The sequence below is a fragment of the Mastacembelus armatus genome, chromosome 17, assembly GCF_900324485.2.
Source record: "Mastacembelus armatus chromosome 17, fMasArm1.2, whole genome shotgun sequence".
NCBI lineage: Eukaryota > Metazoa > Chordata > Actinopteri > Synbranchiformes > Mastacembelidae > Mastacembelus > Mastacembelus armatus.
In genome coordinates, this window is record NC_046649.1 from 2051692 (window position 1) to 2075939 (window position 24248).

A 24248-nucleotide genomic window follows, 5' to 3' on the forward strand; every position below is an offset into this window, starting at 1 on the left:
AAAGAAGAATGAAACAGCAAAAAAGGGAACTTGTAGAAAGACTGTCTAGACAGAAAGAATGTATAGTTTAAAAACCGATAAATATTGCTGAAAAATACAGAAGGTAAAGGCTGCGTAGGCAAATGAGGAATATTTGAAGGACAGTTTTCTTAGAGAAAGAAAATAAGATGGAAGGAAAGACTGAAAAAAGGGAAGAAATGAAGCAATGAAGCAGTATGAATAAAGAATAAACAGATGTGCAGTGAGAAAAAGGCTGAAAGGGAAAAATGTGCTGGAAAAGAGCAAATATTAGCATTTCTTAGCTTCTATTTTGAAACCATGAAATAAAAATGCTTTTATTTTCAAAAGGCAGCCTACTGCAGGAGACCCATGTAACCATGAGTTAAGATCTGAAGTTAAGAACTTAAATTTTGTTAATATGTTATTCTTTGTAACACTTACATTAACTTCCTGTAAATAACTGTAGACTTTTATTGTGGAAGTCCAACCATGTCCTCCTGAAGAAGACCCCATGCCTGACATTTAAAATGGCCTCAGTTGGTGCCTAAAGTTGTATGCCAATTACAAAAGTCTATTTTAATGTCACATTACTGTTTCAGGGCTTTTATATTGAACGAATGCTATAAAACAGCTTTTATTTTGAAAGGACAAATTGCTGCAGCAGACTACTGGGACCTTATATTAGAATCTGGACTTTATTTTGAATATTCCTTATGCTTTACAAAACTATAATATCTTCCTACAAATAACTGTAGACTTTTATTGTGAAAGTCTGAACATGGTCTGTTGGGAGAAGACACCAAGGCTGACATTTAAAATGGCCTCAATTGGTGCCTGAAGCTGTATGCCAATTCCAAAAGTCCATTTTAAGGTTATGTTGCTGTTTCGGGGCTTTTATTTTGAAAGAATGCTATACAAATGCTTTTATTTTGAAAGGAGAGAGTGTTGCAGGAGACTCACATCATCACAGATTACAATCCAATTTCATTTTCAATATTCATTATACTTTACAAAGATGTAATAACTTCTTACAAATAACTGTAGTCTTTTATTGTGAAATGTCAGACATGGCCTCCTGGGAGAATACACCATGGCTGATATTAAAAACACCCTAAGTCAGTGCCTAAAGCTGTAGGCCAATAGCCAAAGTCTATTTTAAGCTCATATTAGTGTTTGTTGGTTTTTATTTTTAGTTCTAATATACACTTATGTGCAACTTAGACACATCATCAGTGATGTATCCTGGGGTCACTGGGTGTTTCAGGTCTTGCAACATCAGACACCCTCACCCAGGTGACCCAGATGGGGTTGCATTGGGTCCTCCATCCCCTGCTTTGACATTCACCTGCCAGCTCCTCATACTTGGACCTCTTCCTCTCGAAGGCCTCCTCCATCCGGTCTTCCCAGGGAACAGTCAGCTCCAGCAGGACCACTTGTTGTTTATGACACCAGGACCATGTCTGGCCTGAGAGAGGTCACTGGGATGTTCTCCGGGAATTTGAGCTGCCAGTCCTGAGCTGTGTGCCAGCAGCCCCCCTGCTTTACTCAGGCACTTCTGTGGCTTCTCCCCAGCCCTAACAAAGGCGATGGACTGCCTTGTTGGTTGTTGGTATTTACTGGTGGAGATCCCTGTGCTGATGGTCTCCGCAATGACCCACAGCACTTGGTCATGGCACCAGCAGTAACGCCGGTCTCCTAGTGCCCTTGGGCAGCAGCTCAAGATGTGCTCCAGCGATCCTCGTCCCTGGCAAAGAGGGTCACAGTGGAGTCTCAGCCAAGCCCCAGCGGAAGAGGTTGGATGGGCTTGATAGGACATCGTACACCGACTGAATGACTTAATCTGGTGTGGCTCAGATCTCCATAGCTCTCTCCGGTCAGCTACCGTTTCCTATCGGGTCCACGCCCACTGCTGCCGCATCCCTACTGTCCTACCTACCTACTTCCTCCACCTTTGCTCGGACCTCCTCCTGGATCAGCTGACGCCTTTCCTTTTCCTGTGACTTGTAGTGGGGTCTTGTGTTGCTCCCAAGACCTGCCTGTCCGGATGCCGCTGTTCCCACCAGCTCTCTATGTCGTGACCGTGACTCAGCCTCAACTGCCCCATGAGCCTTCCACTTCCTGCCGGTTCTTACTTCTATGCCAGTTGAGGAGACCTTGATGTCACTGGAGTCCCTATACAGCAGCACCTCTCTTGCTCGGGTAACCATAAACTCCTCTGTCAGACCATTGAAGGGCAGCTTCAGCTTGTTGTTCCTCCCGTACAAGGCGGTGCTGCTGAGGCTTCACGGTAGGCCCAACCACTTCTGCAGGAAACAGCTGACCTTCCTCTCGAAGCACTCGACGGTGGTCATTGGCACGTCATAGACCAGCAGTGGCCAGAGGAGTTGTGGCAAAATGCCATGTTGGTAGATCCAGGGTTTAAACTTGCCTGGTAGCCCTGACTTATCCACTGCTGTCCAGGCTCTTAACTGGTTTCTCTCCCACAGATAGAATCTGGATGCCTCCTAGTGAGAAACGAAACTGGTCTGTCACCTTCCCCTTCTTCACAACCAGGGACCTGGACTTGGCTGTCTTGAAGTTCATCCGGGCCCAGTTAATGAGATGAGATGCAGGATCTATCAACAGCCCGGGACTGATGTTGTAGTCACTGTCAGATCATCCATAAATGCTCTGATAGGGGGCTGCCGCATACCTGAGTTGGTGAGTGGGCCTCTACACTCCACCTCTGCTGACTTCACCAGCATATTCATGGCCAAGGTGAACAATATCACAGAAATAGTGCATCCAGTGATAATGCCCTTCTCAAGCTGATGAAAATTGGATGTTCCTGTTCCGGATGTGACTCTCAAACTGAAGCAGCTATAATAGTCCAGTATGAGGTCCTTAATCTTGCCTGGAACGTGGTACCAGTCAAGCGAGGTTTCCATCAACTTGTGTGGAATGGACCTGTAGGCATTGGCCAGATCCAGCCAAAGGACTGCCAGGACTCCTTTGCCTTCACGTGCCTCCCAGATCAGCTGGGTGATGACTCCTGTATGCTCGAGCGGTTGTGGCCTAATGGATGGGGAGTTGGACTTGTAACCTGAAAATTGCAGGTTTGAGTCTCAGGTCCGGCGGGGCAATTGTCGGTGGCACGTAGTGAAAAGCCAGCGCCCCGTCCCCCTTCAATACCACGACTGAGGTGAGACCCTTGAGCAAGGCACTGGACCCCCAACTGTGCCAACTGCATTGGCCGCCCACTGCCCCCGGGTGTGTGTGTTCACTTGCTGTGGGATTGGGTTAAAAAGCAGAGCACAAATTCTGAGTATCGGTCACCATGCTTGGCCAGTTAAGTCACTGTCACTTTCATTTTCGATACATCCTGGAACCTTTGCAACTCCCCACTTCTGCACGGAGGTGTCTATGTAGGTGATCCTCAGGAGGAACTCCGTCATGCACCGGGCAAAGATACTAAAAAAATATCTTGCCCTCGACACTGAGGAGTGAGATGATCCTAAACTGCTCGATGGTGCTTGGCCTCTCCTCCTTTGGAATCCAGACACCCTCTGCGTGTCTCCACTGCTGTGACACCTTCCCCCTTCTCCAGATGACTCTCAGGACCGACCATAGCCACTTCAAGAGTCTGGGGCATCTCTTGTAGACAACATATGGCACTCTACTGGGGCCTGGTACTGAGCTGGTTCTAGCAGCTTTCACAACCTCCTCAACTTCTTTCAAAATTGGCTCCTTGGTGTTAAATGCCGAGGTGGGTTCTGGCGGAGTTATCAAGGTCCTACATGGCCCAAGATCTTCCGCTCTTGCACTATCACTGTAGGTGGCACTGAGGTACTTATTAACCTCATCTTTGGTGCAGGCAAGGTGGCCACTTATTTTCTGCCTGAGGATCTTCTTGGTAAAAAAGTGGCAAGGAAGCAAAGAAGTTGACAAAGTTGAAGGAAAAGGAAGGAAAGTGAAGTTGAAAGTAAAGAAAAAAGGCAAAAAGTAGCATGTAAGATCCCATGATAGGACCTACGGTTTTTCCACCAGGTGGCCAAAACCACAGAGAGTGACTGCTCAATCTCTCATTCACTCCCATTATAAAGGAGGTCCAGGAATCCTGGTAAAAAACACAAATGAAGGCTGTTTCTAACTCACCAGCAATCCTTCATTTTTTGGAATATCGTCACAAAAAATGGATCAGTGTCTTTGTTGAAGACTCCTGGCCCTGTGAGTGAACAAATTATTTTGATAGGTCTTATAGTTTTTCTGTATTCCTCCATTTTGTGAGATGAAGTTTTCTCAGCTTCTGCATTCTGCGTGTGTAAAGTGCTGTGTCACTGTCACTCCCCCTCAGACTCTCGGCTTAGGTCACCATAGCAACAGCTCACAAAGTGTTGAGTTCGCATATAACTTATCCAGGTCCGTTTGATGAGGAAGTACACAAAGACGTGTGGAGTGGTTCAGCTGATTATAGGTTTTATTTAAAACTATACAGTGCGCTCTGGAGATCAACCCTCATGGGACACACGAAGAGATCTGAACTATAGGGGAAAACTATAGGATAGATATAGCTGATGGCCACCGCCCCACATACCAGTACTTTTCCACAAAAGGAATTCGGACCATTACCTTATATGGTGTTGTTATTCCCTTTTGTCTCCCCTCATAGTAAAGACATAGTGAAGAGCGGTGACCCTGTCACGTGTCTAAACATATAGGATTACACTACACTGCAATACTAGTCACAGAGTGTGTCTGCATTCCCACAACAGACATAAAATCTGGAGGGAAGGTGTTGTAAAGTGCCATCTTAAATACAAGTCCCTGTGATGGCAAATGATTTTCAGGTGTGCCTCATTACCTTGTTGCCTCAGCAGAACACATACACACACAAGGAGTGAGACATGGGAGGGGTAACAAATCTCTAGAACTGCATTCTTTCACCTGCGCAACATTTCCAAAATTAGGAACATCCTGTCTCAAAATGATGCAGAAAAACTAGTCCATGCATTTGTTACCTCAAGGCTAGATTACTGTAACTCATTACTATCTGGATGTCCCAATATCTCCATAAAAAGCCTCCAATTAATCCAGAATGCCGCAGCCAGAGTCCTGACAGGAACTAGCAGGAGAGATCATATTTCTTCTATATTGGCTTCTCTTCATTGGCTCCCTGTAAAATATAGAATAGAATTTAAAATCCTTCTTCTCACATACAAATCCCTTCATAATCAAGCTCCTTCATACCTCAAAGACCTCATAGTACCATATTATCCCAATAGACCACTTCGCTCTCAGGGTGAAGGTCTACTTGTGGTTCCCAGAGTTTCCAAAAGCAGAATGGGAGGCAGAGCCTTTAGTTATCAAGCTCCTCTCCTATGGAACCAGCTCCCAGCCTGGGTTCAGGAGGCAGATACTCTCTATACTTTTAAGGCTAGACTTAAAACCTTCTTCTTTGACAAAGCATATAGTTAGGGCTGGCTTCAGGCAACCCTGAACCATCCCTTAGTTATGCTGCTATAGGCCTAGACTGCCCGATTGCCCGAGGACCATCGGTGCACTGAGCTCCCCTACCCTTCTTCTACCGCTTATCCGGGGCCGGGTCGCGGGGGCAATAGCCGAAGCAGGAATACCCAGACTTCCTTCTCCCTGGACACTTCCTCCAGCTCTTCCGGGTGGACACCGAGGCGTTCCCAGGCCAGCCGGGAGACATAGTCCCTCCAGCGTGTCCTGGGTCTTCCCAAGGGCCTCCTCTCGGTGGGACATGCCCGGAACACCTCCCCAGGAAGGCGCCCAGGAGGCATCCGAAACAGATGCCCGAGCCACCTCAACTGACTCCTCTCGATGTGGAGGAGCAGCGGCTCTACTCCGAACTCCTCCCGGGTGACCGAGCTCCTCACCCTATCTCTAAGGGAGCGCCCGGCCACCCTGCGGAGGAAGCTCATTTCAGCCGCTTGTATCCGCGATCTTGTTCTTTCGGTCATGACCCAAAGCTCATGACCATAGGTGAGAGTAGGAACGTAGATTGACCGGTAAATCGAGAGCTTCGCCTTCCGGCTCAGCTCCTTCTTCACCACAACGGACCGGTACACCGACCGCATTACTGCTGCCGATGCCCCGATCCGTCTGTCAATCTCGTGAACAAGACCCCGAGATACTTAAACCCCTCCGCCTGAGGCAGGATCTCTCCCCTGGCCTGGAGATGGCAAGCCACCTTTTTCCGGTTGAGTACCATGGCCTCAGACTTGGAGGTGCTGATTCTCATCCCAGCCACTTTACACTCGGTTGCAAAGATCCTGGCTCGATGGAGCCAACAGGACAACATCATCTGCAAAAAGCAGAGATGAAATCCTGTGGTCCCCGAACTTGACTCCCTCCGACCCATGGCTGCGCCTAGAAATTCTGTCCATAAAAGTAATGAACAGAACCGGTGACAAAGGGCAGCCCTGCCGGAGTCCAACGTGCACTGGGAACAGGTCTGAATTACTACCGGCAATGCGAACCAAGCTCCTGCTCCGTTTGTACAGAGACCGGATAGCCCTCAGCAAAGGGCCCCGGACCCCATACTCCTGGAGCACCTCCCACAGGATGTCACAAGGGACCCGGTCGAATGCCTTCTCCAAGTCCACAAAACACTTGTGGACTGGTTGGGCAAACTCCCATGAACCCTCGAGCACCCTCGAGAGTGTGTAGAGCTGGTCCAGTGTTCCACGCCCAGGACGGAAACCGCATTGTTCCTCCTGGATCCGAGGTTCGACCACCAGCCACATCCTCCTCTCCAGCACCCTGGCATAGACCTTCCCCGGGAGGCTGAGGAGTGTGATCCCTCTGTAGTTGAAACACACCCTCCGGTTCCCCTTCTTAAAAAGAGGAACCACCCGAACGCCACGCGATGTTGCGTGTCAGCCATGACAGCCTAACAACATCCAGAGACTTGAGGTACTCGGGACGGACCTCATCCACCCCCGGTGCTTTGCCACCGAGGAGCTACCGAACTACCTCAGTGACTTCGGCTTGGGTGATGGATGGATCAGCCTCCGAATCCCCAGCCCCTGCTTCCCTTATGGAAGACGTGTTGACGGGATTGAGGAGATCCTCGAAGTATTCCTTCCACTGTCCGACAATATCCCCCAGTCGAGGTCAGCAGCTCACCACTTCCACTGTAAACAGCGTTGGTAGAGCACTGCTTCCCCCTCCTGAGGCGCGGACGGTTTGCCAGAATTTCTTCGGGGCTGACAGGTAGTCCTTCTCCATGGCCTCACCGAACTCCTCCCATACCCGAGTTTTTGCCGCCGTCACCGCCTGGGCTGCAACACGCTTGGCCCTGCGGTACCTGTCAGCTGCTTCAGAAGTCCCACAAGCCAACCAAGCTCGGTAGGACTCCTTCTTCAGCTTGACGGCATCCCTTACTTCCGGTGTCTACCACCGGGTTCGGGGATTGCTGCCACGACAGGCACCCGAAACCTTACGGCCAGAGCTCCTAGCCGCCGCGTCGACAATGGAGGTGGAAAACATGGTCCATTCGGACACAATGTCCCCAGCCTCCCCCGGGATCTGGTAGAAGCTCTCTCGGAGGTGTGAGTTAAAGACCCCTCTGACAGTGGGTTCGGCCAGACATTCCCAACAGACCCTCATAGTATGTTTGGGCCTGCCAAGTCTGTCCCGCTTCCTCCTCCGCCAGCGGCTCCAACTCACCACCAGGTGGTGATCAGTTAACAGCTCTGTCCCTCTCTTCACCCGAGTGTCCAAGACATACGGCCGAAGGTCAGATGACACGACTACAAAGTCGATCATTGACCTCCGGCCTAGGGTGTCCTGGTGCCATGTGCACTGATGGACACCCTTATGCTTGAACATGGTGTTCGTTATGGACAAACTGTGACAAGCACAGAAGACCAGCAACAGAACACCACTCGGGTTCGTATCAGGGAGGCCGTTCCTCCCAATCACGCCCCTCCAGGTTTCACTGTCGCTGCCCACGTGAGCGTTGAAGTCCCCCAACAGAATTATGGAGTCCCCGGTAGGAGCACCTTTCAGCACCCCCCCGAGGGTCTCGAAAAAGGCCGGGTACTCTGCACTGTTGTTCGGCTCCAACACGTGGTGGGTGAGCTGGGGAGCTATGAGCAAGCCCACAGCAGCTCGCCGCCGCTCACCGCGAGCAACTCCAGAGTAGAAGAGAGTCCAGCCCCTCTCAAGGAGCTGGGTTCCAGAGCCCAGGCTGTGCATGGAGGTGAGCCCAACTATCTCTAGTCGGTACCGCTCGACCTCCTGCACATGCTCAGGCTCTTTCCCCCCCAGAGAGGTGACATTCCATGTCCCTAGAGCCAGTTTCAGTATCCAGGGATCGGGTTGCTGAGGTCCCCGTCCTCGACCACTGCCCGATCCACTATGCACCGGCCCATTACGGATCCTCCTGCGGGTGGTGGGTCCACAGAAGGTCGGCCCCACGTTGCTCTTTCGGGCTTTGCACGGCTGGGCCCCATGGGGGGAGACCCAGCCACCAGGCGCTTGCCTACGAGCCGAACCTGAGGCCTGGCTCCAGGGTGGGGTCCCGGCTTCGCCATGCCGGGTGACTTCACGGTCCTCAATTGTCGCACCATAAGGGGTCACTGAACCGCTCTTAGTCTGGTCCGTCACCTAGGACCTGTTTGCCTTGGGAGACCCTGCCAGGGGCATATAGCCCCGGACAACATAGTTCCTAGGATCATAGGGGCACTCAAACCCCTCCACCACGATAAGGTGGTGGTTCAAGGCTTTCTTAATACAGTTTCTCCTTTGTTGCTGTACATACACTGCCACATCCACAGAGTCACTCACTTTAAAGCCTCCAGCTGTTCGTAGCAGCAACCAGGTAAGAAGTTAACCAACCCAGGTGCTTTCTGGACATTGAACTTTCACTACCTCTTTGACAAAGTCAATGCTACAGGCAATTACAAGCCATGCTTAGAATCAGTTATGTGTCATGAATGTTTAACGTAATGACTATAATGGTGCGTGTTTAGCTTTCTGTTTTCAATAGTATTGTAGTTGAGAAAACTCTATATCTTAATGGCTTGGTCTCTGATTCTCACATGTTGTTACATGTCTGTCTAAATTCTGTCCTGAGGTATGTATTCACTGTATAATCCATTTTCCCTGAGGATATACCCCCGTTTCATGCCGATGCTGTCATGCTATCATGCTGTCATATTTTTGTGTGCAAAAATACTCTGAAGATCATTTGTCAGCTAAAATGTTCCTCTAGATGCTTACTAAGGTTGTAGTGAGAAGGTCACTAGCTATTTAATTTAATTTAGGATTTTCACCCAGAATTGAAATTCGAGTGTGAATATCGCTCCACGTCATTATCTACCAGCAAACAAGAGACTTGAAACTTTTCTGGGAGAGGACTGTACAATTTTAAATTTACAGTGAACCCTGGGTAAAACCCCAGGTTGGATGAGTAAGTCTATTTTAGTGTGTGCATATCAGTAGTAAATAAAGAAAAAAAACATCTTTTTTGGCAGTGTTGTTTTTTATTTATTTCCCTTTGTCCACTTTTATGTTGCAGATATTTAATAACAATAACTAATGAAGTTATGCCATTACATGTGATATGTGCACTGCTGCCATTTGTCCATCTACTGGACTGTTTCTGTTCTGCTGTCTCTAAAAATAATGAAGTTAAGAGTGAGCCTTATTACCAGAGCAGGACTCATGCTGAAATCAAACTTACACTGTCAATGTTAGAGCGCTACACTTTGTACCTTCACCATCTGTCATGATCAGCAGTTTGACTTCCAGCTCCATGCTTTTTACGTTGAAGGGTCAAACAGGATCCACCTCCTTTCCACCATCTATGCTTGATATAATTACATGATTGAATTCACCTGTGCTCTTTTCCCCAGTTTTCAGATAAATACCATCTGCCATAGACAAACCGCCAGGTTGTCTGCCACTTTCTGTTGCCTTCTCGCTGCCAAGGCCCAAGCTACTTCTGGTTTTTCACTACCACGATCTACGCCGCGTTATGGAACTCATTCAGAAAACCACGGATCACTGACGAAGATTTCTCATCACGCCAAGTTAAGTATTTCTCACTTTGTTTCTTGAATGACACTTTTCCCAGTTTTTGCTCAAGAGGGGATTACAGAGAAGCTAACTCTGACCTAGTTTTATTTAATGAACCGACAAAGGAGTTAAGTGAATCCAGGAGGGTTTTAGAAGTTTTGATTCGTGGCGTTTAAGACTGTGAGCTGGTTACCGATCCCCACTGTGGCCAACCCTCAGCTAAGAACCCTTTTCTTTGTCACTCATGTTTTTTTTTCCCGGAGGAATGAGGGAGTTCCTGTTTTAGAGGAAGAAATTTTTTCATTGTAATGTTTTCGAGTGTCTGATCCCTGTCTCCTCTGAGTATTAACCTAGATTATCCGGACCTCTGACCAGGGAATTCAGTATCGTCAGATTCAGCTCTGTGAAAACCATTTCCCCTACCTTCCATCAAGGCTCCACATCGACTCCAACATAAAAAAGGCCCAGCAGAGGTTGTACTTCCTGGGCCAGCTGAAGAAGTTCAACCTTCCACAGACGCTGCTGACCCAGTTCTACTCGAGTCTGCCCTATGCTCCTCCATCACTGTCTGGTTTAGCTCCTCCTCTAAATCAGACATCCAAAGGCTCCAGAGGACAGTTTGGACCGCTGAGAAGGTCATCGGTGTTACCCTACCGACCCTCCAAGACCTGTTCACCTCCAGAGTGAGAAAAAGAGCTCAGAAAATCACTCTGGATTCCACCCACCCGAGCCACCACCTCTTCCAGCTCTTACCCTCTGGCCGGCACTTCAGAGCTTCAAACATCAAGACAGCCTGGCACAAAGGAAGCTTCTTCCCTCAGGCCATCCAACTCTTAAACCCATAGCTCTCCACCATTCCTTTCCACCACCTGTACTATGACACTGGCACCTTTTTGCTCTTTGCACACCAATTAGTTCCCCTTTCATCCTGTTTTTCAGGTTATCTGTGCATTTTTCTTTTAGTTTTTTGTAGCATTTCTGTAGCATTTATGTTTACTGTTTGACCCTTTGTAGCATTTGTATTTATGTCTGTTTGCACTGGAGTACCCCCCCCCCCCCCGTACCTAAACAAATTCCTTGTGTGTGTGCACACACACTTGGCAATAAAGCTCATTCTGATTCTGATTCTGATTTCATTAATAAAATTATTTTGCTACATGAGTTACCAGAGTGGGCGAGTTATTGGTCCTCTGTTTCCTCAGCACATGACACCATCCTTTTCTGATTGCCGGAGAGAATAGCTGCTGTTTTTTACAAATGACACAGGATGATTGAAAAGGTAGGCTATAAAATAGTAATTCATGAGAGTCGATTTAAAATAGTGCAGTGTTACACTGTTAAACCTCCTTTCTCCCCTCTCTGTGGTCAGCTATATTGTTTTGATGCAGCCCAGTTGACAATATTTTTGCTGATAAAATGAAAGACAACATATGGTTGTGACAGCAGCTGTGATATTTCAGATTTGAAATGAGTGTGTAGTGACTGTCAAAGAAACAAACGAACTCAAATGTGACTAAACTAAGCTCATAATATAATAAATAAACAATCACTATACTACAGCCAAATAATCACTACAATCTGCACCATCTGGTTGTGGTTTACACAGTCGAACAAATTCATTGTCCATACAAAGAAGTGCAGTTCTGGTGTTTTATTCCATTTTTGTCAGGCAAATAACAAAAAATCCAGCTTTAAGTCTACTTGCTGCCACTCCTGCTCTGACACAAGACTGTAGGCCCACCCAGGTTCATGCTGGTCTACCTGTGCTTCCCGTTTTTATAAACAGGTGCCAGTGGTCTTACCCAACCCAAATGGTATGAAAAGAAATATTACAGAACTAATCTAAAGTGATAAACTCTAAACAAACAAACATAAACCAAAAAAATTACTATGAAAAGTTGTTAGAGAAATTAAAAATGTTTACCTTCTTGTGACCTAATCCACCTTTCTTTAGTATAACTGAAACACTTCTGAATAGGGCCTATTGTGTATTGTGGAAATATAATTTTTGCTCTTTGTGAGCACAGTTTGCTCTAACCTTGACTATTTGATAAGGGCACAGATGTCTCTCTGTGGGAAATTACAAGCAAGCAGCCAGTGACTCTCATGCTGTACCAAGGTGCTGTGTGACTGTTATTACTTGCAAGTAAAAACTTCTATGTTCTCTGAGTCTGTTTGTTAAAGAGTTTACCTAACAAACTTGGGGGCTCATCTGCGATCGCAATATCTCCTCTTCCTTCCAGGTTTGGACTACAAACCGTGCACGGGGGAGTCTAAGACTCGTGACTGAAAGTCCTCAAGAACAGTTTGGAGCATTGTGAGGCTGGGATCTGCTAGAAAGGAGAGGAGGGACGCAATTGAATTTTGAAAAGAGAGACCAGAGACTGAGTGGAGTCTCAGTGGGTCTAATTTAAACAAAACCATCACCTCAGTAGAGTCTCAGGGAATTAGGGCCCAAATAAAGCTGTGACTGGTCTATGGGAGACCCAAAGTAAATTAACCCTGCGGTCTGTGGGAGACCTGAAACAAAAAGAACCCCAGTGCAGCATCAAAAGTGCTTTTGAGCATGAGGCCAAGAGAGAGTATTGGTACCAAGGATAAAAAAACATAAAAACAAAAAAAATCGAAAAAAATTAAATTAATTACAAAAAAAGGAGATGGAGCCTATTAAAACAATAAGTGTATGATGATATAATAATAATAAATAAATAGCAGTGAGAAAAACAATAGTAACTGAATATAAAGAAATAAAATGGGTAATAAGAATAATAAATTAGAAGAACTAGTCACCGGTGACCCAAAATTGATGCATGAAAAGGATCTTAAAAACATAGAAAAATTAGAAAAATGAGCACAAGAATGGTTAAAGGAGGCAGAGAGTAGATGGAGAGGGAGAGAGAGAAAGGAAGGAGAAGAGAGACAGACGCAAATGGAAATTTACACATGATCAAACAATGTCATGCTGTAGACCACCTCCTCATCCTAACAATCCACCACCGGCTCGGCCTCCTCCATACGCCCAGGGAGAAGAGGGTGCTGTTGGTGGAGCAATATTACCTCCCACAACACCTTCTGATCTTGTGCCTCAGCCTCAATCCCCTTATGCAAAAGATAGTGAGGAAGTGCTGGTTTATTTTAGCAGAGTGAAGTGGAGGAGGTCTCGCCATAATTTACCGCAAGAAGTGGATTCAATTCAATTCAATTTTATTTCTATAGCGCCAAATCACAATACAAATCATCTCAAGGCACTTTACAAAAACTAAAACTAAAAACCCAACAATTCCCTTATGAGCAAGTACTTGGCGACAGTGGAGAGGAAAAAACTCCCTTTAACAGAAGAAAAAAAAACCTCCAGCAGAACCGGGCTCAGTTTGGGTGGCCATCTGCCTCGACCGGTTGGGGTGAGTGGATAGAGCAGAGAGAAAAGAACAGCAACAATAAACAACAAATAGACACTGCAAGTTGGTGGGGCCAGTAACTGCACATCAGCGATAAACAGCTCCAGGACCAGGGACACCTGCAGAAGGTACAGAGAGAACAGAGAGAGAGGGAGAGAGCACAAACTAGGGGAGAGAGAGAGCACAAGGTTAGTAACATTCAATGGTGGAATATACATGAGGTGGGAGAGAAGGGGGGGGGTTAGGGTAGGGGAGCTCAGTGCACCGATGGTCCTCGGGCAGTCTAGGCCTAAAGCAGCATAACTAACTAAGGGATGGTTCAGGGTTGCCTGAAGCCAGCCCTAACTATATGCTTTGTCAAAGAGGAAGGTTTTAAGTCTAGCCTTAAAAGTACAGAGAGTGTCTGCCTCCTGAACCCAGGCTGAGAGCTGGTTCCACAGGAGAGGAGCTTGATAGCTAAAGGCTCTGCCTCCCATTCTGCTTTTGAGAACTCTGGGAACCACAAGTAGGCCTGCACTCTGAGAGCGAAGTGGTCTATTGGGATAATATGGTACTATGAGGTCTTTAAGGTATGAAGGAGCTTGATTATGAAGGGATTTGTATGTGAGAAGAAGGATTTTAAATTCTATTCTATATTTTACAGGGAGCCAATGAAGAGAAGCCAATATGAAATATGATCTCTCTTGCTAGTTCCTGTCAGGACTCTGGCTGCGGCATTCTGGATTAATTGGAGGCTTTTTATTAAGATATTAGGACATCCAGATAGTAATGAGTTACAGTAATCTAGCCTTGAGGAAACAAATGCATGGACTAGTTTTTCTGCATCATTTTGAGACAGGATGTTCCTAATTTTGGAAATGTTGCGCAGGTGAAAGAATGCAGTTCTAGAAATTTGTTTTATGTGTGAGTTAAAGGACATGTCCTGGTCAAAAATAACTCCAAGGTTTTTTACAGTAGTGCTGGAGGCCAGGGCTATGCCATCTAGAGTAGCTATAATTTTAGAAAAGTTATTTCTGAGATTTTTAGGCCCAAATATAATGACTTCTGTTTTCTCCGAGTTTAAAAGTAAAAAGTTACTGGTCATCCAGGCCTTTATGTCAGTTAGACAGGCTTGAAGTCTGGTTAACTGGTTTGTGTTAACAGGTTTAATAGATAGATATAACTGAGTGTCATCCGCATAGCAGTGGTAATTAATAGAGTGCTTCCTAATGATATATCCTAAAGGAAGCATGTACAGGGTGAACAGAATCGGTCCTAGCACAGAACCTTGTGGAACTCCATAACTAACTTTTGTTCGTGTGGAAGGTTCATCATGGACATGAACAAACTGGAGTCTGTCCGATGAATAGGATTGGAACCACTTTAACGCTGTTCCTCTGATACCAATCAAATGCTCCAGTCTCTGTAATAAGATGTTGTGGTCAATGGTGTCGAATGCTGCACTAAGGTCTAGGAGGACAAGTATAGAAACAAGTCCATTATCTGAGGCTAAGAGAAGATCGTTGGTAACTTTCAACAGTGCTGTTTCTGTACTATGATGTGCTCTAAATCCTGATTGGAAATCTTCAAATAGTTCATTCCTGTGTAAGTGGTCTGATAGCTGCTTAGCAACAGCTTTTTCTAGGATTTTAGAAATAAATGGCAGGTTGGATATTGGTCTATAATTAGCCAAGACTCCTGGATCAAGACTAGGCTTTTTGAGTAAAGGTTTGATTACTGCAGTCTTAAAGGCCTGTGGTACGTAGCCTGATACTAGAGATAAATTTACCAAGTCCAATAAAGATGAGTTCATTAATGGCAGGGTGCCTTTAAGCAGTCTAGTCGGGATGGGGTCCAAGAGACACGTTGATGATTTCGATGAAGCAACTACTGATGTAAATTCAGAGAGATCTATAGGAGAGAAGCAGTCTAAACATAACTGAGGTCCTACAGATGATTCAAGAGCTACTGTAGTAAAAGATTCATTTATTGCAGGTATAGGAAGCATCTGCTGAATTTTATCTCTAATTGTTGTGATTTTATTTGTAAAGAAACTCATAAATTCATCACTGCTGAGAGCTAAGGGAACACTGGGCTCAACGGAGCTGTGATTTTTTGTCAGCCTGGCTACAGTGCTGATAAGAAACCTGGGATTGTTCTTATTTCACTCTATTAGTGATGAATAGTATGCAGTTCTGGCTTTACGGAGGGCTTTTTTATATGTTAGTAGACTGTTTTTCCAGGCTAGAAAAATTTCCTCTAAGTTTGTGGAACGCCACTTCCTTTCCAGCCTTCGTGATGCCTGCTTTAAGGTACGAACATGTAAATTATACCATGGGGCTAGTCTTCTCTGAATCACTAACTTCTTTTTCAGAGGGGCTACAGAATCAAGCGTTTCACGCAGTGAGGTTACAGCGCTGTCAACAACATGATCAATTTGGTAGGGAGTAGGATTAAGGCAGCTGCCCTCCACTATGTTTATACTTGGCATAGATGCAAATAAAGATGGAATCATTTTCTTAAATTTATTAACAGCGTTGTCGGATAAACATCTGCTGTAGTGGAATTTTCTTCCAGACGCTGCATGATCCATCATTTTAAATTCGAAAGTTATTAAAGAATGATCTGACAAAACAGGATTTGGGGGAAAAATTATTAGATGTTCAATTTCGATGCCATAGGTCAGAACAAGATCAAGGGTGTGATTAAAACAGTGGGTGGGTTTATTAACGTTTTGAATGAAACCAATTGAATCTAATATAGAATTAAATGCAATGCTGATGCTGTTATTTTCAACATCTACATGAATGTTAAAATCTCCCACTATAATGACTTTATCTGATCTAAGCACTAAATCAGACAGGAAGTCAGGGAATTCAGTTAAAAACTCTGAGTAAGGAACAGGTGGACGGTACAAAATGACAAGTAGAACTGGTTTTTGTGTTTTCCAGTTTGTATGTGAGAGACTAAGAGTGAGGCTCTCAAATGAGTTATAACTGTTCTGAGGATGAAAGTTTAATAATAAGTTTGACTGGAAGATTGCAGCTACTCCTCCACCTCGACCTGTGCTTCGAGGAACATGATAATTTTTATGACTGAGGGGGGTTGATTCATTCAGACTGACATATTCATCCTGCTGTAACCAGGTTTCAGTAAGATAAAGTAGGTAAATTTGGTGATCAGTTATCAAATCATTTACTAACAGAGATTTAGAAGAAAGGGACCTAATATTTAATAATCCACATTTGACAGTTCTGTTTTTCTGTTCAATAAGAGGAGTGGTCTTAATTTTTATTAAGTTTTTATGAATAACTCCTCTTCTGTTAACTTCTGATTTATTTGATTTATATGTTCGAGGGGCAGACACAGTCTCTATGTGGTTTGAAGGGGGCGGCGGCTCTAAGGAAACTGCATAGAAGCGTTTTAGACTGAGTCTCTGCATCCCGGTCCCCACCCTGGATTGTCAGGCTTTAGGTCGGCTAATAAACTCGGCCAAATTCCTAGAGATGAGAGCTGCACCATTCAAAGTGGGATGGATGCCATCTCTCGCTATCAGACCGGGTTTTCCCCCAGAAAGTGGAAAGTCCTGCCAGTGTCCGTTCCTGTAGGCAGGAACGGACACTGGCAGCCACTCCCACCATCATTGCAACAGTTTACCGTCCCCCTAAACCACACAATGACTTCTTAAATGACTTTACTGCCTTACTCGCTCATCTCTCCACTCTCTCACATAATGTAATATTGCTGGGGGACTTCAACATACACATTGCTGGGGGACTTCAACATACACATGGACAATACTAATCTTCCTCTCACTAGAGTCTTTTCTTCATGCCTCAAAAGCTTTGGATTCCATCAATACTGTGATCTCCCCACTCATATTAAAGGACATATTCTCAACTTAATCTGCTGCTCTGGTCTAACCCCCTCCACCTGCACAGCTGATGAACTCTACCTGACAGATCATTTCCTTGTCTCATTCAATGCAACACTCTCTGTCTCCATAACCAAGCTACCTCGCCTCATCTCATTTCAAAATATTAAGGACATTAACATTGATACCCTTGTTTCCTGTATTGACAATATTGTGATCCCTGACAACTTATCCTCCCCAGATCATTTGGTTTCTCTATATAATAATGATTTACGCAATATTCTCAATTCTCTTGCTCCTGTGAAAACTCAGTCTGTCAACTTCTCTCATTCTGCTCCCTGGTATACCCCCGATACCAGTTGTCACTGAAGGCAAAAGGTCAACAACTTGAGCTACTCTGTCGGTCCAAATCTGGTCTCACTATTCATAAGGAAGTGTACAAATTTCACATACTTCACTATAAGGACTCCATTAATCAAACCAAATCCACTTACTACTCTGGTTTAATTTGCTCCAACGAAGGTAACTCCAAGGCACTGTTTTCACTGTTCAACAAAATTCTTCAACCCCCTGACTCCTGAAATCCTGCATCTCCTCTCTGCTCCCACTCATATCTGCCATCAACCATTCCTCTCTCACCACTGGAATTGTTCCCTCACATTTCAAATCTGCAGCTGTCACTCCAATTCTGAAAAAACCCATCTCTAATCTACCTTTCATTTCCAAAATACTAGAAAAAATAGTCGCCACTCAACTCCACTCCCATTTAACTCAAAACAACCTCAATGAACAATTTCAGTCCGGTTTCCAGCCCCATCACAGTACAGAAACAGCTCTCAATCACAAACGACCTCCTCATGGCAGCTGATTCTGGTTTAGTCCACTATCCTCATTCTCCTTGATCTGAGTGCAGCCTTCGATACTATTTCTCACTCCATCCTTCTCAACAGATTATCTTCTATCGGCATCACGCACACCCTCCTCGACTGGTTTCACTCATATCTTTCAGGTCGCACTCAGTTCATTTAACTCATAACTTTCAGATCCCAGCCCTCCCCCATCACCACAGGTGTTCCCCGGTGCTCAGTCCTGGGGCCCGTTCTCTTCATCATCTACCTCCTCCCACTTAGTAATATTCTCCGCAAATTCAAAATCCATTTCCACTGCTTCGCGGATGACACCCATCTCTACCTATCCAACTGCCTATCTGAAATAAAATGCTGGTTCGCTTCAAACTTCCTAAAATTAAATAGTGATAAGACTGTTCTTGTTGGTACTAAATCTACACTTTCTAAAGTTGACAGCTTTTCCCTCAATATCGACAGGTCCTCAGTTTCCCCCTGGTCAGATGCAAAACCTTGAGTCAAAAAGGTCAGATGCAAAACACACACTGAACAGCAGAAAAAGCTGCAATATTAACATCTGACTGAAGCTAACATTTTGAGCCATGAAGGAGTAACTTAAATTATGCTTTAAGAAAAAAAAAGCTAAAGTAACATTGCTGGTGCAAGGCCTGAAAATAAAATTCCTTTGTGGTGCAAAAGCTTGTAAATGAATTCTTAGCTAAGTTTTCACCTCCTGCAGTAAGTCAAATACTTTTGTACGTAGATAATATTTTGATATGCTCTGAAACACAAGAACAATGTAAAACAGACACCATAGTTCTGCTTAGGTTTCTAGCAGTATAGGGACACAAAGTGAGTAAGAACAAACTATAGCTGTGGAAAAAGGAAGTTAAATATCTTGGTAAATATCTAATACGTAGGTTTCTGTCTGGGTCTGACTCTACTTCTGTCACGTCCTGGCTCAAAGGACACGACAAAAGAATCAATGAAACCAAGATTCTTCTAAAAGTTTAATGAAACGTGAGCAACCAATGTCCAGGGGTATGCCAAAGGCATCAAATAACAGATCAAAAATACAAGTAGCTTGCTAATCGAAACACAATCCAGTCCAAGCTCAAAACAAAAGTCTCACCTACATCAATAATCATGTTCTATCAGATTCGTTCTGGAAGGTGTATCCCCAAACAATGAAGGAAAGCTTTTAATTAGTTCTACCAACTCAACTTGCTTGTCGTCAGACAAATGAGACAGCAACACATTTAGATTTTTCAGCGATTCAGAATTATTCAGCGGACCACGCAATACAGAATCATCTACCACTACTACTTCCTCCCCCCCAGAAAACTGTTGCTGCACTCCTCCACTCACGGCACAAACAGCACAAGCCACAGAGCTGGATTACAACTGCTGCAAAGACCCCACCGAACCAGATCGTGAATAATACGGTTTTAATAAATTAACATGGCACAGTTGATTGGTTTTCCTACGGTCAGGAGTAGCAATAAGATAATTCTGATCCGGAAGCTGACAAACTACCGTGTATGGACCAACAAATTTAGCCTGGAAGGGTGACCTTTCAGTTGGCAACAAAGCTAAAACCTGGTCACCTTCACAGAACTGCCGCAATTCAGACTCACGGTCATTTTGGCCTGACTTTTCTGAAGCTTCCGCTTTGCAAGCTGACTAGCCAAATAAAGTCATTTAAAACCTTTTACCCCCATCTCGATTTCAGAGTGGGGGTAAAAGGTCAGGTTCCTTCTCGAACAATTTACAACATCTTCCTCATCTAAATCCACTGACATAGTCAATTAAATTTTGTGGAGGATCTTCACCTTTCCATTTGTCACACAAAAGTGTAAGTGGCCCACGCACTTTGTAACCAAATACCAACTCATTTGGGCTGAAACCAAGACTTTCCTGACAAACCTCCCTTGCCGACAACAATAGCCATGGCAAACCCTCTTCCCAGTCTTCATCCATCTCATTACAAAATGAACGTAACAGTGACTTCAGAGTCTGATGAAATCTCTCCAAAGCCCCTTGGCTCTGAGGATGGTAAGCAGACGACCTAACATGTCGAATGTTCAATTGCTTAAGCACCTGTGCAAACACACGCGAAGAAAAGTTGGATCCTTGATCACTTTGAATTATCTTAGGAATTCCAAACACAGAGATAAACTGAGATAAGGATTTCATCACTGCTCTGGCTGTAATAGAACGCAAAGGATAGGCAGCAGGATACCGAGTAACCCGACACATCACCGTCAACAGATAGTTGGAACCCGATTTGGACTTCGGTAACGGATCGACACAATCTATTATCAGATGTTCAAATGGGTTAGTAATTGCAGGAATCGGATAAAGTGGAGCAGGCTTAATGGCCTGATTCGGTTTACCCGTCATCTGGCATGTATGACACATTTTAGTAAATGCAGCCACATCACGCTTCAAACGCGGCCAAAAAAAATGACGTAAAATATGAGTGTATGTTTTCTTAACGCCAAAATGCCCCGTTTAACAGTACCGCCAGGAAGAGAGACAAAACCATCTGAAATAAATGCTTCAAAACCAGCAAGCGCAGTACTGCAAGAATTATCCTTATGAGAAATTGGTAATAAATTTCTAGCAGGAGTGATCAAAGCAAGCAACGTAATTACTGCGGTTACCTTTGTTTTTTTAATAAAGGACAGTCAGCTTTCCAATGGCCTACGTTATGACAATAATTACAAGTGAGGTTAGGACTCATAAAATGAGAGCTGCGACCCCGCGAAGTCACCGCACCGAGAGCTGTAACTGCATGAGTATCTGGTTTAACCTTAGCATTCCTTGAATATTGGTTTTTAAAGGTATATCTATGAGCCAATACATACTCATCTGCTAATATCGCAGCCTCAGAGGCCGTCTTTACCCCACGCTCTGTCACATGAGTAGCAATAACAGGAGGGAGAGAATTCTTAAATTGTTCCAGCACCATTAAGTCAAAAAGACCTGAAAATGAACTCACATCCAAAGACAAACACCACCTGCTGAAATGCTTCAACAAATCCCTTGCAAACTCAACATGAGACTGATTATCGGTTTTATGCCACGATCGAAAGCGCTGCCGGTAGGCCTCAGGCACCAACTCATCTTTAACAACAGAATACTTTTGACTTGTCTTGTGTACTAAGAGATGAAAAAGCTTCCTGAGCTTTACCGGTAAATACAGCTTGTAACATGACAATACGATCAGACTCCGGCCAATTTCGAGAGTTTGCTACCCGCTCAAACAAAGAAAAGAAAGTATCTGGATCTCTTTCATCAAACTGAGGAACCAATCGTAAATTACTTACCACATCAAATATTTTAGAGTTACTGGGCCTGTCACCCGGTGGCACTTCTATGTCCCCATGTTCTAACAATTTTCCTGTTTTTATTAGATCCAGATGATACTGTTCCAATTCCAGCTTATTCTTTTCCAGTGAATATTTCAATCTTTCACGCTCCATGTTTAATTTGTCTCTTTCCATTTCACGCTCCATATTTAATTTGTCTCTTTCCATTTCTTTCCATTGCATTTTCACTGCAAAGGGTCTGAATACTTATGACCATGTGATATTTCAGTTTTTCTTTTTTAATAAATTTGCAAAAATTTCTACATTTCTGTTTTTTTCTGTCAAGATGGGGTGCTGAGTGTACATTAATGAGAAATAAAATGAACTTTTTTGATTTTGGCAAATGGCTGCAATGACACAAAGAGTGAAAAATTTAAAAGGGGTCTGAATACTTTCCGTACCCACTGTAAAGACATGCAGAACAGTGTACCTTAGAAATGAAAAGACTCATGAGTAACAACAAAAACAAAGAGACGAGTGTAAATTAAATGACAATAATGTTTGAAGATGTAGTGTGTTACCTAAAAGTTTATTTAGATATGCAGCTGTACTGACGCATGCTAATGTGCATACGTCAGCAGGAGGGATGGTAGGATTAGTAAACAAAGTGTTTACAACATACAGCTTTACAAACTACTCTAAAAAAAATTGTCAACAATGTGAAGTATGTGCAAAAAGTAATCCACAGGGACAGATTGTGACAAGAAATAGTGGAAAGTTTCCACAACCTGAATATCCTTTCAACACATTTGCATAGATTTTATTGAACTGAATAACTGTGAGGGAAAGAAATACTGTTTAGTGATCATTGATACATTAACCAAATGGACTGAAGTGTTTCCAGCAAAGCATCCTGATCCACTAACAATAGCTTAAACACCGACTACTATTATTATTCCCAGATTTGGAATTCCAGAGAAAATCTATTGTAATAATAGAAAAATACATATTTTGTAAATCAAGTAATTAAACATCTTACTGCAGTGTTATCATCTTCCTGAGTTAAAACAATTCATTGAGGAGGATGCTCACATGACTGAGACCATTGCTGATTACATGGCAAAAATGTTGACTACTAAAAATGCACAGCAGGAGGGACCTGAGACTGAACCTGAAATCAGGAGTCTAGGTCTTTGTAAAAATCATCAAGATGGTAGTATTGGTATTCTCTGTGCTGGGAAGGACCTTACCAAGTACTGCTGGGAAGGACCTTACCAAGTACTGCTGGGAAGGACCTTACCAAGTACTGCTGTCCACATCCATGGTTGTGAGAATTGCTGAAAGACCTTCCTGGATTTATTTAACACACTGTAAAGAGGTAAAGTACTGTTGGAGTAATTCTGTCAAAACCACTCACTCTAAACTCCAACTAAACCTGTGGTGAAGTCTGGCTACAAAAGGTGGTTGTCATGAACCGGGGTTATAATAAAAGTTTTGCACCAATAATGCCCCCACTCTGGTACTCACAATGCAAACAAGGGCTTCATTCAAACAAAAGGCAAAAACAGGGAAAGGTCCAGGCAGGAAACTCAAAGACATGAAACGTGAACACAGGACACAGCATGAACATGAGCACAGAGGATAAGAACATGGACACAGGGGACAAGGCATGAGGGTCTGGGTCACACACACATGGGGAGACTCACCAGACCACAGAGAAACAGGAACAAGAGTTACAGGGACAAGACACGTCCACATAGACAAAAAAAAAAACAAGAACGCAAGACAAGGGCAAGGGGTTCAGGAAAACAAACGCAGGGGAAAATGACTACTTAACTTGACTTACAGAGAAGGCAGACCATGAACAAAAATCCAAAAGGAAATCCAGGTATGGGAAAAACAAAAGACAAAAAACAAAACTGGAAAAACTTGGTGATCAAAAGACAGTTCTTGGCAGTACTGAGCAGAAATGAGAGCAGATAACCTGGCAGCGACTGTGGCAGAGAAGGGAGTATATAAACCAAGGGAGCAGATTAAAACAATTGACTAATTGGGGCAAAGTAAAGAGAAACAGAACAAAACACATCAGATCCTAAAAGGTCCTTCAAAATAAAAGTCCAAAACAGGAAGTGAAAACACGGAGCATGACAGGGGTAGGACCAATAGGGACCACTCATCCCAAACCAGTGAAGAAATCAACCACACCCAGGAGAATTAGGTGAGTGAGAAGTAGTAACCTGGGGAGAAGACTGTTCAGAAGTACATTTTGCCATGGAGAGTCCAATATATCGACCCTGGCAGCCCTTTAGACTATTTTGTGGGGTGAGACTGACAATAAGCATATTGACTGTCATATCGCTGACCACAGATATGTCGATTTTGTTTCTCTTGAGAAGGGTTTGCAACAGCCGGAGAATGCTACGAACTCCACTGAGATAAGACCTGGTATCGTTTCCTCCCTTGAGAAGGAATTGCGACAGCTAGGTAATATCATGAACAACACCAAAACAGAACCTAGGACAAAGAGAGCTAATGATGTGCCCACTTTTATCTTTTGGGCCAATGAGACTCAAACTGTCCAGTTTGATTTTTGTAAAGTAGTTAACTGTGGTAATGTGTGACAGAAAGAGTTAACAGGGGCAGACAAGTATATTTGTGATACTGAAGTATGTAGAAACACTGATAAGACTTATTTCACACAATGATCCAACGGGTTTGAAGTACACAGCACATCTGTTTGCTTCCACCTGCCCTCCAGCCAGTAAACAATGTCTTTGCATTATTTGATGCCACTTATTCCTGCTTTTAC

General features: G+C 44.2%; 1 long non-coding RNA gene across 1 annotated transcript; it reads left to right on the forward strand.

Moving 5' to 3' along the window:
- The first annotated feature begins 1010 nt into the window (after positions 1–1010).
- Positions 1011–11323, forward strand: LOC113134844 (uncharacterized). Its single transcript, XR_003296098.1, has 3 exons — positions 1011–1192; positions 1754–1756; positions 11313–11323. It is a non-coding gene; the product is annotated as an uncharacterized LOC113134844 (long non-coding RNA).
- The last annotated feature ends 12925 nt before the right edge of the window (positions 11324–24248 follow it).